This window comes from Pleurodeles waltl, chromosome 5, assembly GCF_031143425.1.
Source record: "Pleurodeles waltl isolate 20211129_DDA chromosome 5, aPleWal1.hap1.20221129, whole genome shotgun sequence".
Classification (NCBI taxonomy): Eukaryota; Metazoa; Chordata; class Amphibia; order Caudata; family Salamandridae; genus Pleurodeles; species Pleurodeles waltl.
In genome coordinates, this window is record NC_090444.1 from 664,475,320 (window position 1) to 664,490,297 (window position 14,978).

The following is a 14,978-nucleotide window of genomic DNA, read 5'->3' on the forward strand; positions in this document are numbered from 1 at the left end:
AAAGAATCTCAATTTAACTAATGGCATTAATAACTAACCCTCCTAAAGCCAAAGTACAAATCAACAATAATAGTCAAATCAAATCAAATCATTAACATTTATAAAGCGCGCTACTCACCCGTGCGGGTCTCAAGGCGCTAGGGGGGAAAGGGGGGGTTATCGCTGCTCGAACAGCCAAGTCTTTAGGAGTCTCCGGAAAGCGGAGTGGTCCTGGGTGGTCCTGAGGCTGGTGGGGAGGGAGATAGTAGGAATTATAGTAATAGTAATTGTGTAATGGTAATAACATCCATTTGAATTCTGCAATTGAGTAACATCAAATAGCAATTTAGTTGAATGGAGGAAAACTCCCTAACGCCAGATTAGCATCAGCATGTTTGGACTTCATGCAAAAGAATTTAGTCAACATAAATTTGGAAAAAATCGAACTATGGCTCTATCAAAAGCAGCAGCTGGAACCTAGAAAGAAAAGACAAATCAGCAATAAAGACATTAGCAATTTTGTTACACCTATCCTTTTGGATCAGCAAGCAGTGATAGTCTTTGTCAGACGGAAATCAGTTATATCAGCATCGGCAACGGGGCATGAAAGGGGTAATGGTTCAGAATCAGGGACTCTAAGCTCTCCAAACCATTAGAAAGAAAATTCCTAAGGTAGACAGCAAAGGCGCTACTATCTCTAAGCATTGAGCACAAAGGTAAGCACCGGCATTACTCATGGAGCACGAGAAAAGTTAAGAATCAAGAGTAGTAGATCTCTGCTGAGTGAGAAGAACTGACCGAAGTCTCCCAAGAAGTGAAGTGAATGAGACCTCTTAGCGCAGTGCGGTTAAGTTAAAATTGTCCCACACTGTCATTGGACCAATAGTATTATTATTTTATTTCAAATCTAAGATATGACTAAACAGTCTTTCACACGTTGATGATCGGTTCCTCTTCTTTTCGTTCGACTCGTCAAGAAGCAACTTTTAATATCCTTCCGTCCTACCGACCATTGTTAGTTCCTGGAAACATCGCTTTCTCACACATTTCGAGTGAACTATTGTAACAGTTTTAGAATATTCAACTTTTGACACACATTTCCTAACAAACAGTTTCTCGTGAAGACGGGAAAAACATTTTTGCTACTACTATGATCAGGTCAACCTTCAGTTAGAACAATGCATCTTTATTATTCTTCAAGCATGAGATCATATTTTATTCTGACATTGCATTTTTTCAATATGAGGCTGTGTAATACCAAGGCCTAAACCTCGCTAACTTGAGGCCTAGTGTTAATTTAAGCAAAAACATAATATTGAATCAGAAGAATATCATATTACTGCATTTTCACATGCATGTAAGTTCTAAGTAATCATTAATATGCATTTAATAAAACATTACGTAGTATATGTCGGCGATTCAAGTAGGCCACATTTTCAAGCTGCATGTTATTTTCTACGTTAATTCATTTTCTATGAAAATACAGAATACATTAAATATTTTATTAGTAATATTTTCACCGCTCACACTCCCTCCTCCTGTGCTGCTTTTGACATTGCTGTGGTGGTGATGGTGGATTATGCGATGGTGCTGGTAGAGCTGGTGGATTTTGGCATTGTCACTGGCATCTTCTGCAGGTGCCTAGTTGGAGCAATAGCTGTCCATGTTGTCCTGTGGGTTGCCAGAGTGTTTTGTGCATGCTCTCCTTATATAACTGTGGCTGTCTGTCATGTCAATGCCTGGTCTGAGCAGGCATTATAATTTTAACACAAATGAGGTCTAGCATAATTTTTCCTTAGTGCGGGTCTTTTTTCGACAAGCTTGTAAATATGATGCGAGCGGGCTAGCATCATTTTTTAGGACGCCTAACCTACATATCATTGTTGGTAAACGACATAAGGGGAGGCGGCGCTCCTGGAAAATGATGCACGCCCACGAAAAGTCATGCTTGACATGTCTAGCACCACTCTGTAAATGTGGCGCTGAGTTAGGGACACCATTGCGCCAAAACAAATGCACAGCAGTGGCACTAAATCCCTGTAAATATGACCCAAAGGGCCTGATTACAACTTTGGAGGAGGTGTTAATCCGTCCCAAATGGGACGGATATACCACCAGCCGTATTACGAGTTCCATAGGATATAATGGACTCGTAATACGGCTGGTGGTATATCCGTCACTTTACTGTCACTTTTGGGATGGATTAGCACCTACTCCAAAGTTGTAATCAGGCCCAAAGTATTTTATTCCTGTGAAAAGGCCCAATACTTTTCTCTTGTAGTAACCAATACTCAACCAATATGTTCTGGGCAGTCTTGATACTGCTTTATTTTAGGCCAGCCTAATGTAATGGCCAATATTAATTTCTGTGTTAGAATGTGCACATTTTGGTAATACTTAAAAGAACACTTCCTGCAACGAACTTGTGCACATCAAGCATGTTTTCAAATGCTCTTCTTCAAAATTCAAAACCTTTATTTTTCTCTCATAATTGTAATTGAAATGGCACCTTATATCTGTTCAGCACAGCTTTAGACCTAACACATTAATTTTACTTTAAGCAAATCAAGAATAAGCACAGTCCCCACAATGCAATTCAACTTCAGAGAATAGAGCAGAAATGTACTGAAATAATATGCATGCCAACAGACTGGATTCAGGTAGGAGACTCTTGATTTTTAAAGACAAAATAGCTTTATTTGAGCTGTCCCCCACCTGCGATTACCTCTGTTTCAATATCAGTCAAAGGTTAAAATATATTCCCCTGCTTTTTTTACTTCCTCCCTCTTTCCTGTCTCAAAATGATGGTATTTAATAAATACAATCATGGGAGGAGGGGCTGGGCAAACCTGGCTCATACAAACAACCTTGGCCTTGATGCACTGTATTGGTTCTACCTCCGGGGCTTTCAGATCTTCCACCAGGTAAGAGGAACACCCTCACTGGCAACAGTAGATGCACAAACCAATCGAGTAATGAACAATGACCTATCGGGACATAATTCAGTGACAACCATTTAGTGCAAAAGGTCATTTATTTAGGGCAGGATTGCAACAATACAACATAACCTTAAATTTCAATTTGAAACCCCAACTTTAATAACGCCCACCCTTTAACATTTCCTCTCTCATCCTTCCAATCCAAACCCACATTTTCCCTTCCATTCCCCTACACACTCCCCTTTTCCTTTCATGCCCAAACTTGGTTCGTGCGTACCTCCTCTCAGATCCTTCACCTGCTTGTTTATTCCCTGGAAGGGTGGCCAAGCCCACATCTGACTCACCACCCTCCCCCATCTACTGCCAACCAGCACAAACCCATTTGGCATTTTGCTGCCCCACTAAAACACACTACTGCAATGTAACTGCCTTACTCCTGCTCTCTGACCCACATGTTTTCACCTCACAAATCCCCCACCAGCAACCTCAAATCCATCAAATAGTAAGCATTCCCTAGTTTCGACAAATGTACCCCATCAGCCCTGAAAAATGCCTCATCCTTTTCTGTCCTCACGCTTCAAGGTTTTTATCCCATGTGCCCAACAGATAACCCTCATAGCTCTATTAAGCTTCCTGCGAGCCCGCTCCATGGCTCCATGCTTGACTGCCCCTCTCCGCACTCGACGAAGTACAAACTCCATCCATACCAAAAAGGTGCCATGCAATCTCTGCTTGAGGAGTTCCAAGTCTCTCTGCATGTGTTGCAGTAGTGTGAGTCCTGACAATTTCACCAGATCAGTTTCACCCAAATGAATAATTAACAAATCAGGACAACCCCAGTTCGGCAAACTAAACGTTATGAAAGGAAGCAGATTTTCCCACCTCATGATGCTTTTTCCCCACTGCAAAACTTCATGCTGGTTACTGGGAAGTCCCAAAGGCCGACCGTAAATTTGTTTTTCTGTGAATTTTGCTGCCCAATGGATAAAGGAATGGCCGACTAGCCATGTAACCATCTTGTCGTTTGATGGACCGGACACACCTCCTGTAAAGGAAAAATATCTGTAATTAATGGTTTCAAAATGGATCCCCCCCTACCAAAACACACCGATGTCCCTAACCAAACCTTCAAGGCCTCACATAACGCTCACAGCATCTCGACTTCCAACGGCCTATCACCGTAATCTTTGCTCAGTCCAAACCCAAATGTGCAGCGGCAGTAGCTGCTCCAATCTGGAGCGAATGTGTGCCAAAATCCATAGCTTGACGGCCTGTCTGCCCTAAAGCCATCCTCAAAACCTGTAGAAACTGAAAACCTGTAAGACTTGTGTACAAACACCCCTGAATCTCTTGAGTAAGCCCTCATGCCTTGGAAACTCAGCCACTCAAGCACTGGATAAGCTAATACAATGCCCCCTTTCTCCAACCACACCCATTTCCCTTTCCCTAGCTGGTCAGTCTTAGATCATCTGAGCCAAATCCCCAAGCGATCACCATTCAAGCAAACCTCCTTGACCTGCACTCCTACCTCTCTTCTTACCCCCAACAATTCCGCCACACGAAAAGCACCAAAGAACATCCACACCATGCATAAACGAAAAAGCACCAACTCATAATCGTCCGTGCAACACACTGGCAGCACATGCAACAACTCCAACAACAGGTCGAAACCAATAGGCTTTCTAGCCGCCCTACCTGAAACTGATCTGACCCTGCCCCAGCCTTTTAGCATTTTTCCCAACAAGTCATCCCTAGCTGGATCCTGACAAAAAACAACTTCCCGTAAAAGGAAACCCCAGCCAATTTACCACCAATGGTAGCAGGCGACAAACTTTTCTGTATCATGAACAACACAAAATACAACGCACGCAATTCTAACTCCTTAACATTCTGCAACCAAACATTTCCTGAAAACAGCTAAAAGGATTGAAAATCCAACCATGCCAGCCGGTAACTCCGCCGAGTGGATTCCGCTCAGGACATCTCCACCAGCCCTGTGATCATCATGCCCCCCACTCCCAAATGTCTGCGGGACTGCAGTCTTTTTCCGCTCTGCTCCTGGTGCCAAGTTGCAAAAACGTTGCCACTGTGAACGAGACAGGGAATCTGCAATCTTGTTGGAGACCCCCCGTATGTGAGCAGCTTTAAAGACTACATTCAAAGACAAGCATTGAAGCATGAACTGGCACAACAAGCGCAAAACCCTAAGGTCCCTTGCCCTCTGTCTGTTGACTAATTCTACTACTGTCATGTTATCAACCCGAAAAAGCACTGTTCTGTTAGCGAGCTCCTGCCCCCGTACCGTCATTGCCACCAGGAGGGGAAATACCGTCATTGCCACCAGGAGGGGAAAAAATTCCAAGAACGCAATACTCCTCCCTTGCTGCATCCATTGTGTAGGTCATTTTTCCGCACACCACCTGCCATCCCAGAAGATCCCAAAACCCTTGGTTCCTGCTGAATCTGAAAATATTTGTACCTGCCACACCTCTCTCAAAACCAACTGATACTCGTATTCCATGATGTAGCAGTACTGCTCCAGACATAGCCAGACCCAACCGCCTACAGAAAGTCCTACCACCCCTGACTACCCTGCGAGCAAAATTGAGGTAACCTATCAGCTTATGTGCTGTGCGCAGCTCGATTTTTCACGAGTCCCTCACGGTATCCAGGAATTCAAGCATTTCTTTGACTTTTTGCACTGGTATTCTGGCCATCAAAGCAATGGAATCTAGCTCGATGCCTAAAAGTGTGAGAACAGACTGTGGCCCTTCTGTCTTTTCACGAGACAAAGGCACCCCCACTTGTAGTGACAGTTCCTGAAAGGCAAACAGAGCTTTTTCGCAAGCCCCAGAAGTGTCTGTCCCTACAAAAAGAAAATCGTCCAGATAGTGGGTCACCGCATGATGCCCACTCATTTTGACAAAAACCCATTAAAGGAAAGTACTAAATGCCTCAAAAAGGGCGCAAGATATAGCGCAACCCATTGGGAAAACCCTGTCCACATAAATGGCCCGTCAAATGGCGTACCCAACAAGTCAAAATCCTCGGGATGTATGGGCAGCAGCCTGAAGGCTGATTGGATGTCGCACTTCGCCAACTCCACTCCTTTGCCACACCCTCTGACCAGTTTTATGGCATCGTCCACACATGCATAAATTACCCTGGTGTCATCTGGTGCAATGAAATCATTGACAGATGTACCCTCCGGCCATGACAAGTGGTGGATCAGGCGAAATTCACCTGGTGCCTTCTTTGGCACTACCCCTAAGAGGGAGATCATAAGAGTGTGACCTGGCCATTCATAAAAAGGCCCTGCAATTCTGTCCAAGGACACCTCTTTATCCAATTTGCTCTTCACAACTTGTGGCATTTCCTTAGCAGACCACAAATTGTCTGCCCACCACCTCATACGCGGACCTTGATAGCTGACGCAAAAATCCTCTTGGAATCCCCATGCAAGCTTACAAGCCGTGGCCCTGTCAGGATATGTATGGAGCCAGGGCAGGAGAAACTCTAACTTAATTGGCGTAGGAGCCTTTTGGTGCAGGATTGCCCTGCAAGCCTCTGCCTTTGGATGCTCTCCATTGCTCCGCTAGGCTGGAGAGGGAAAAACATTGTGTAACCGGGTGACGTCCCCCGCATTTGGAGCAGTCATGTTTAAACTTGCATGGTTGTCTGGAACAGAAACCTTCATTAAAGTTCCAGCAAACTCCTGTCGTGGGTATTGGGCTTCGTTCACCCACACCCGCCCCTCCTTGGGCGGGACGGGCCTGAAACGACTTATAAACCACTGGCAGGCCACTGGCGGTATGCGTAGATGCAGTGGACTGTGACGACGCCATCCACTACATTAATAATTCCAGATCTATGTCCCCCCATGGTTTATCAGGATTGACACTCACCCTTGCCATGAACTCCTCATCATAGCTCAACCAAGCAAACCCACCGAAATGCATCTGCGCTTTCCTTATGATATCCATATATTTGAAAAGTGCTATGGCCCTATCTGGGAACTTCTCACAGTATATACTTGCGAAGATTAAAAATACTGAAGTCCAATTGTCCATTGTAATTGGAACCCTTGGTCTCCGTGCTAGCTCCCACTCCTCCTCCTTAGAGCCCTCCTTGGCTTGGATACCCCTTTGTAAGAGCTTAAACACATCCATATATTCATGCTTCCATATTCTCGCCTTTGTTTTGTCCGCTACGTGCGAACCCAAAGGCATAGCCAAACTCATATATGGAAGCCGCTTCTTGTGTCCACCACCCTCTTTGTCTTCTGACCCGGTGGACTCACCTGCCGCCTTGCCCCCCACTTTGCTCCCAGCTGTGGTATTTGCCTCCTGATCCTTTCCACTTTCCCCACCTTGAGAGACCCTTTCCGTCAGTGTGTCATGAACTGAAAACTCACCCACCCCTATGGACTTACGCGTAGGGGCTCCACAGAAACCCAAACCATCCCCCCAAACCGACCACAATTGCCCTTTACCTCTTCCTTGTGCCCCCAAAGGCCGCAAAACCATCTGGGCCCCTTGACCACGTGCCAGCCCTTGCCACCCTTCTTGGTGTTCGCCACCAGCCTCCCGATCCTATAAAATTGAAACGGAAAGAGGGTTTGCGCCGCTCCTGCGTCCTCTCCCCCTCCCTTTCACGCTGCTCACCACTGCCTCACAAATCTCCCCGTCTTCCGATTCATCCATGCCTTCATCATAATCGAGCTCCAAAACATCCTCCTCACCCATCTCCAACCTGTTGTCAACACCACCACTCATCAACATATACTTCGACGAAGTTTCCTCTTGACCCTCATGACGCACACCATCTCTGCGCTGACCTCGATCTGCAATGTAGAGAAGGCCGCCGAAGACCCCTCTAATGCTTCAGACCAACGTGCAGAGGTTGTGTTGCGCCCCGTTGCCATCACGTTCTTTCTGCCAGTCTCAGACACGGGCATTGTCAGTCCGTGCCAATCGTGGCCGTGTGCGCCACCGGCACTTTCGCGCCGCCTAAACCACCGGCTGCAACAGCCGCCTGACCCCTCCCACTCTCCACTTGTGGTGCCCAAACCCAACTGCCCTGGCCTGGAGCCTGCGGCGAGGGCCCATGTTCCCTGCACCCTCTGTTGGCCTCTTCAATTGCCTAGCTCCTGCCCGAGAAACCTCCCGCTCAATGCATAATTGGGCCCATCTTTCTTCTGTTTCCGCCACTATGCGACGCTGTTCCCTTATTCTAGCCTCACTCATGTCAAACCTGCCCTGCCTGGGTTGCCCATACTCAAACCCCACTGTAGCCGCCCCAGCTCCGCCCCAGCTCCGCCCCCGGCCTTCTTTGCCTGCCCAGTGCCTGCCTTGGCTTTGCCCGGGCCACAACCCGACTTGGAGCTCTTGCCCTTCTTTTTTACTGGTGGCACAGTGGTTCCTACCATGGCTGTACCATCCTTGGGAAAGGACAAGTCCATGGGGGCCACATCTACACTGAGCCCTGGCAGCTCCTGGGCCCCCTGTTCAATCAATGAAGTCCCTTCCACTAATAGCTGCTCCTGTGGGTTGTCATTGCCCCCCCCGTTGTTCCACCTCCCCTCCTCCTCAATGGGCTCTGCCTCAGTGAAATTGTCCTGCCCCTCCTCTATTTGGCTGGTGGGGGTGGACACGCCTCGCGCCTAGCCCACCGCCGCTTTTTTGGGCTTCTTTGCCCTTTCTGGTGAAGAACACGCAGCCACAACTGCCGCTACCCGGCCCAATGCGCTGCGCGTCAGCTGCACCATGCCGACCCATGCCTGGTCCAAAACCCCAGGCCTGAGAAGGAAGGCACGGCCGGCTTCACTTAAAACACGAAGCGCGGCCTTTACTGCCTCATCGTCGTGTCTGGTTGCCATGGCGCTGACGCAGGCTGTTCACAGAAATGTTTCCAAACCGGGCGGCAAAGGCGCAAACCAATGCCTGACCTCAGCGCCAAAACAATTGCCTTGCCTCGCGGCAAGGGCGCAACCTAATAACTGACTTGCCTTGCGAATCTGGAAAAAATCCTCCCAAAGGACCGGCCAAAATCCTAACCGCTTGATGAGCGGTGCGGAGAGAGGCCGGTCCCTCCCCCCATACCCCTTTTATCTCCCTCCCTGAAAACCCACCCCCACCTACCTGCCGCCAATCCAGTCCCGCGTCGTCACTTCCCTCTCCTGAAAGTACCAGCGGAGAGACTAGAGCGAGTCTATCTCTCTGCTGGCACCTCCATTAGACTGTGTTTAGAAGTCAGCGAGAGAACAAACAATGGCATCCACATCTACACCACATGTGTAGAAAGCCTAAGATGACCACTTGACAGAAGATTAACCTTTTATAGAAAACATTAGAGGTGGGTCTACAGCTGAGTCTGGTTAAAGAAAGGAAGCAGGTGAGTGAGTAGCATAAGCACCCAAGTACTTTGGTGGTGTAAGTGGGACTGATTGCATATTACCAGGAGTGACTTAGAATGTGGCAAGAAGGCTTCATGAAGAGGAAGTGGCAATAAAGGTATGGGGCAGAATGGTGCAGGAGTTACACTATGAGTGCACATGGGGCAATATGAAACCAAAGAGTGAATGGAAACAAGGAAACCTGATTGCCATAGAAATATCCAAAGGAGTTTCAATGAGAAAAATATACAGGTGAGGATAACGTGGAGCTCCACAAAGAGGGTGAATTGCAAAATGTAAGTCATTTTGGAGTGGGTAGTGCTGCCTCATTATCAATAAATACACAGTAACTGCATCAAATAATTGCCAAGATAGATGTCCGATACTTGGCTTGAGAGTCCTCCACTTAATTCACTTGGAGACAGAGTGCTTCAGCAGTTTGTATCAAACATATTGGGAGGTTTAAGGATTCTTGCTTTCTGGAATGGACACCAAGAGGCACGGACAAATGCTGCTGAATGGGGCCATTACCTGAAAAAACACAGAGGAAGTGATTAGGAATTATATAAAGTGACTGTCAAAGGAATGGAATGGTGATGGGGAATCATGTAGATGCAGGAAGACTGCAGCTAGCACATTGTCTACTGAGAATGTTCCTTAAGGAAGTAAGAAAATGCAAGAGGGAATGCCTGCACTCAGTGGTACAGAGCAGCAGTCCACCAATAAGAGAACCCAGTGCTGAAATTAAAATTCAAAACACTCCAGAGAAGTGTAGGTACTGGTGACCAATGTGCATAAAAAAAAGACAGGTTTCTCTCACCTCTCACTGATTTGAGACAAAATTCTTTAGATTGTGGTCAAGGAGATGATGGGGATCACATTCCATTAGAGGGAATATCAATCCTCTACTACTTTATGGGAAATATTTTTCAGTGTGTCTCTAGTTGGCAGATAATTGCACCCTGTCTTAGTAGGGACCACAATCCAATCCTAGTCTGCGCAAATAAGATACACACAAAAAAGCTACCTGTGCTCAATCTCTTGCAGTTTATCACAGAGCAGTCATGCTAAATTAAAGAGACAATGTGTAAAGTATTTTTGCACACACACAGTAACACAGTGAAAGAGACTCCAACCCATTTAGAAAAATAGCTAATACGTATCTGAGTCAAACAACACCAAAATGACCAAACTTCAACATACAGTAGTCGAGTTCTGCATTGTGCAAGATTAAATCAAAATGCAGTGCTTAGATGTCAATAGTGCCATCCAGGGCTTTCTGTTCATGCTAGACCTGGGCAAATCCAAAATTGCAGTCCAACACTGATGGCGTGCGGGTCGGGTACAAGAGTCACGCAGACCCACTGACAGTACCTTGGTTGCGTCGATGCTCATGGTCAATGTGCTGATCCAAAGGAGAGGATAGCCTCACTATTGGGCAACGTCGTTGATGTGTCGATGTCCAGAAGTGATGAGTACTGGTGTCAATGCATCAGTGCTGCATCAGTCAAGTTGAGGCTGCGTTGAAAGTTGGGGTTGTTCTGTCACTCAGTCAGCAAGCGGTGTCTGTGACTTTGGGTCAGGCAATGGCAAGGTGTAATTTCTGTAGTGGGATGCGCTGGGTTTGAAGGATTGGTTTCTTGAGTTGCAGCACCACACTCACCTCCAAGGGCCCAGGACTAGATTTGACATCACTTGGCAGAGCAGAACGTACAGCAGAGGAGCCCAGGTACTGGTAGCAAGATTCAGGTGAAGTCTTTGATGTCCCTGAGACTTCAGAAAGAGGAGGCAACTCAGTCAGGCCTTTGGAGACTCTTTAGGTTGCAGGTTGTGGAGAGTTAAGTCTAGTCCTCTCACTCCCAGGCAAGCAGCAGCATGTCAGCACAGCAAAGCAAACAGCAAAATGGCAGTTTCTCTTGGGAGCACAGCAGTCCTTCTTCCTGGTAGAATGTCCTAAGTCCAGAAGTATTCTGAGTATATGGTGTCAGAGGTCCGGTACTTATACCCAAAAAGGCCTTTGATGTAGGGGTCACTTAAAAGGAACTCTATGAAGTGCACAGGGATCCCTTTCAACCCAGCCCTGGCTCCAGACTACCAGTAGAGGGTAACTCAGCCCTTTGTGTGAGGGCAGGACACAACATATTCAGATGTAAGTGTGAACTACCACTCCCTTCCCTGTCCAAGAAGGCTATCAGTATGCCAATTAATGCAAATGTATCCCCTGTCACACCCAGCCCTCCCTGTGTTGTGGCTGGCTAGAGAGAATGCACAAGTGTAGATGTCACCTAAACCCAGAAATGTATTCCAAGACAGGCTTAAGCACAGAATGGTTAAAGTAAGAAAATGGTAACTTTCTAAAAGTGTAATTTTCAACCTGTAATATAAAAAACACTTTACCACAAGATGTGTTTTTAAATTGCGAGTCCAGAGACACCAAACTCTGGTCCTCATTTAAACCCTGGCGGTCAAAGACCGCCAGGGCTGTTTTGGAGTTTGTACCGCTAACAGACTGGCGGTACAAACTTGGGCATTACGACCGAGGCGGAAGCGCCGCGGTCGCACCACCGGGACAGGCGGTTTCCCGTCACTTTTGTCCCGGCGGTTGTAATCCCCCAGGGCAGTGCTTCTTGCAGCGCTGCCCAGGGGATTACGAGTCCCCCTCCCGCCAGCCTTTTCATGGCGGTATGAACCGCCATGAAAAGGCTGGCGGAAAGGGGAGTCGCGGGCCCCTGGGTGCCCCTGCACTGCCCATGCCCATAGCATGGGCAGTGCAGGGCCCCCCTGCCACGCCCCATGGAGCTTTTCACTGTCTGCAAAGCACAGCTGCAACACCACCGGCTCCATTTGGAGCTGGCTCCTGTGTTGCGTCCGAGGTTTCCGCCTGCCGGCCCAGCGGGGATCTCAAAATTGACCCTGCGGGAGTGCAGCTGCATTGGTGGCCGCCCGGCAGTTTCAACTTGGCGGGCGGCAAGTTGAAATGAGGGCCTCTGTTTTTCTGTCTTTTTTAAATTTGAAAATACACTGAAAATATGTTTTAAGGTAACACCAATGTTAGCCTATGGGAGAGATAGTCCTTGCAATAGTGTATACCGATTTTAAGAGTTTTTCATTACCTGGGCACTTAAAGTAAACAGCACCCTGCCCATGAGGCTAACTAGGGCCTACTTTAGGGGTGACATACATGTAATAAAAAAGGAAGGTGTAGGCATGGTAAGTGGATATACTTGCCAGATCGAAATGGCAGTTTAGAACTGCACCCACAGCCTCTGCAGTAGCAGGCCTGAAACATGTCTGCAAGGCTACTGTAGTGGGTGGCACAATCAGTGCTGCAGACCCTCTAGTAGCATTTGATTTACAGGCCCTGGGCACACATAGTACACATTACTAGGGACTTACCAGTAACTCACCTATGCCAATCATGGAGAGATCCAAAGTATCACATTTTAGGCACAGAGCACATGCGCTTTAGCACTGGTCAGCAGTGAAAAAGCACACAGACTCCTAAAGCCAGACAAAAACAAATTTCAGCACACAGTCAAAACAGGAGGTCAGAAAGCAAAACTTAAGGGGAAACCACGGCACAGGATGCCAGGTCTAACATGTAAGCATTGCCATCTCTGTATATACACAACAATCATGCAATATGTACTTGTAAAAAAGGGGACAGTTTTTTGTCTCACCTCCATTTTGTTACCACTTATGAAATTAAAAGAATATTAGTATTACTTTCACAATTTATAGATAGTGGTGGTCACATGTATCCCACAATTCAAGAAGGTCATTTTCTAGAGCCTCTGTAGCACAACTGCACTAGTCCTTCAAAATCCAAATATTAATCTTGAAGCAATGCAAAGATGCTCTGTTATTGTTTTGTCTGAAATTATGTGTGCTTGCTTGTACTCAAGACCTCTGTGGATCCGAGCCCTACCTCTGCTCTTACAACTCTTTAGCCAAGGGCAGATCAGAGAACGTCTCAGGCCATGTTTGCTGCCACTTCCCTCATGAGTCGTGGGACAAGGGACAGGAAGTCACCAAAGAGACTGGGGCATCACAATGGCATCGGGACCATTAAGACAGGCTTAACCTAGCTTCCCTCTTTTCATTTAGCCATTAGGAGGACAGGACCAAAATTAAGGCATGGTCACAGAGCGGGTGGCTGTGCAATTATTCCATCTCTACTGTGTATAATGGAGTAATCAAGTCCCATCTGTGTGGATTTCTGGGGCATGTTGAAGCCGCTTAGGTGAGACCTCTTTTACATCGGCCCATGTAGCCCAGTACACATTCACCCCTTCGGATTGTTGTCTCTAGTTTGGGTAATCTTAAGCCATAACAAATTGATCACCACCTAGATCTGCCTACCCTGGGCCTGACAGAGTATTTACTGTCCATGTTTGCTTTCTTTGAAACTGTATCAGTGTGGTTTTGTGCCTGGTTCTGCATTGGGCCCTTCAGTGATCAGAGGGGCAGTTGCCTTGGGCCAGGACCTAGGATTGGTATTACATAGGTGAGATAGGGGCTTATGAGGGGGCTGTAATTGTTTGTTTTTATTGATTGTGAATATGTACATATCTGATCTAGTGCACAAGGTTCATTTTGCTTGCCTGTGCATTATCTGTGATTTCCTGTCATCTCCACAGGAAGGATACCTGGGGAAAAAAGGTTTTGTGGCCGGAAGAAAGGGGCAGGATCATGATCTGGTCCAATTACTTAAGCTAGTGTTGGCCAAATATGCGGATGAGGGAGGGTCCCCAAATTCTGCTTCTGATTCAGAACCTGAGCAGGATATACAGGTTGTTAATCACCCTAGGCAGTCCAACATCCCTCCATGTGCTTCATTTCCAATTGTTAAAAAAATGAAACAGGGAGCAAAGGGTTGCCCTAATGATAGACAGGGCCCTTCTGGGTAGGATGCTCCACAGCAAGTAGCTCAGACCATTGCACTGGTTACAAGGATCATAGCCAACCACTCTGAAGGGGTTCCTTTGGCTGATGAGACATTACCCTTGTAGCAGGTACCTATTGATGGCCCATCATCCACTGAGGCAGTTCCTGCAGTTACCCCCAGTGCTGGTGAGTCCAATTAAGTCCTTCGTGCCCTGGGTGAGATTAGACAGGAAATGCCTCTTTTTGTATGAGCACCCCTAAAGTTTTGATGTGAGGCTCCTCTTTTTTCACTCTGCTAACTAGGCCACTGTTCTAACCCTTTACAAAGTATATGTTGAATTGGATACCCCAGTTGGCATAAATTAACTTACTTACACGTCCCTAGTATGTGGTACCATTACTTTATTTGTTTTTTTAGGACCACAAACGTATATAAAACATACATTGTACAATACAGACAATCATAGTACAAATACTTGAAATGTCAGTCTCAATTAGTACAGGCAGACACATAATGTGAAGAATAATTTTCCTACAAGCATTTAAAAAAGACAATATATGTATAAAACATTAAAAGCAATTTAAAATCGTAATTATAGAATCTGTAATATCCTTTGTAATGATATCAAATAACATTCAATGATCTGTGCAAATGCGCATATATACTTGGGGGCATATTTAAGGAAAGTCCCACTACCCCGAACCCCCCCACCTGCCCTGAGCCTTGGAAAAAATCTATCCCAACCCATCCCTAAAAAGTAAAGTACCCTGACCCCCCA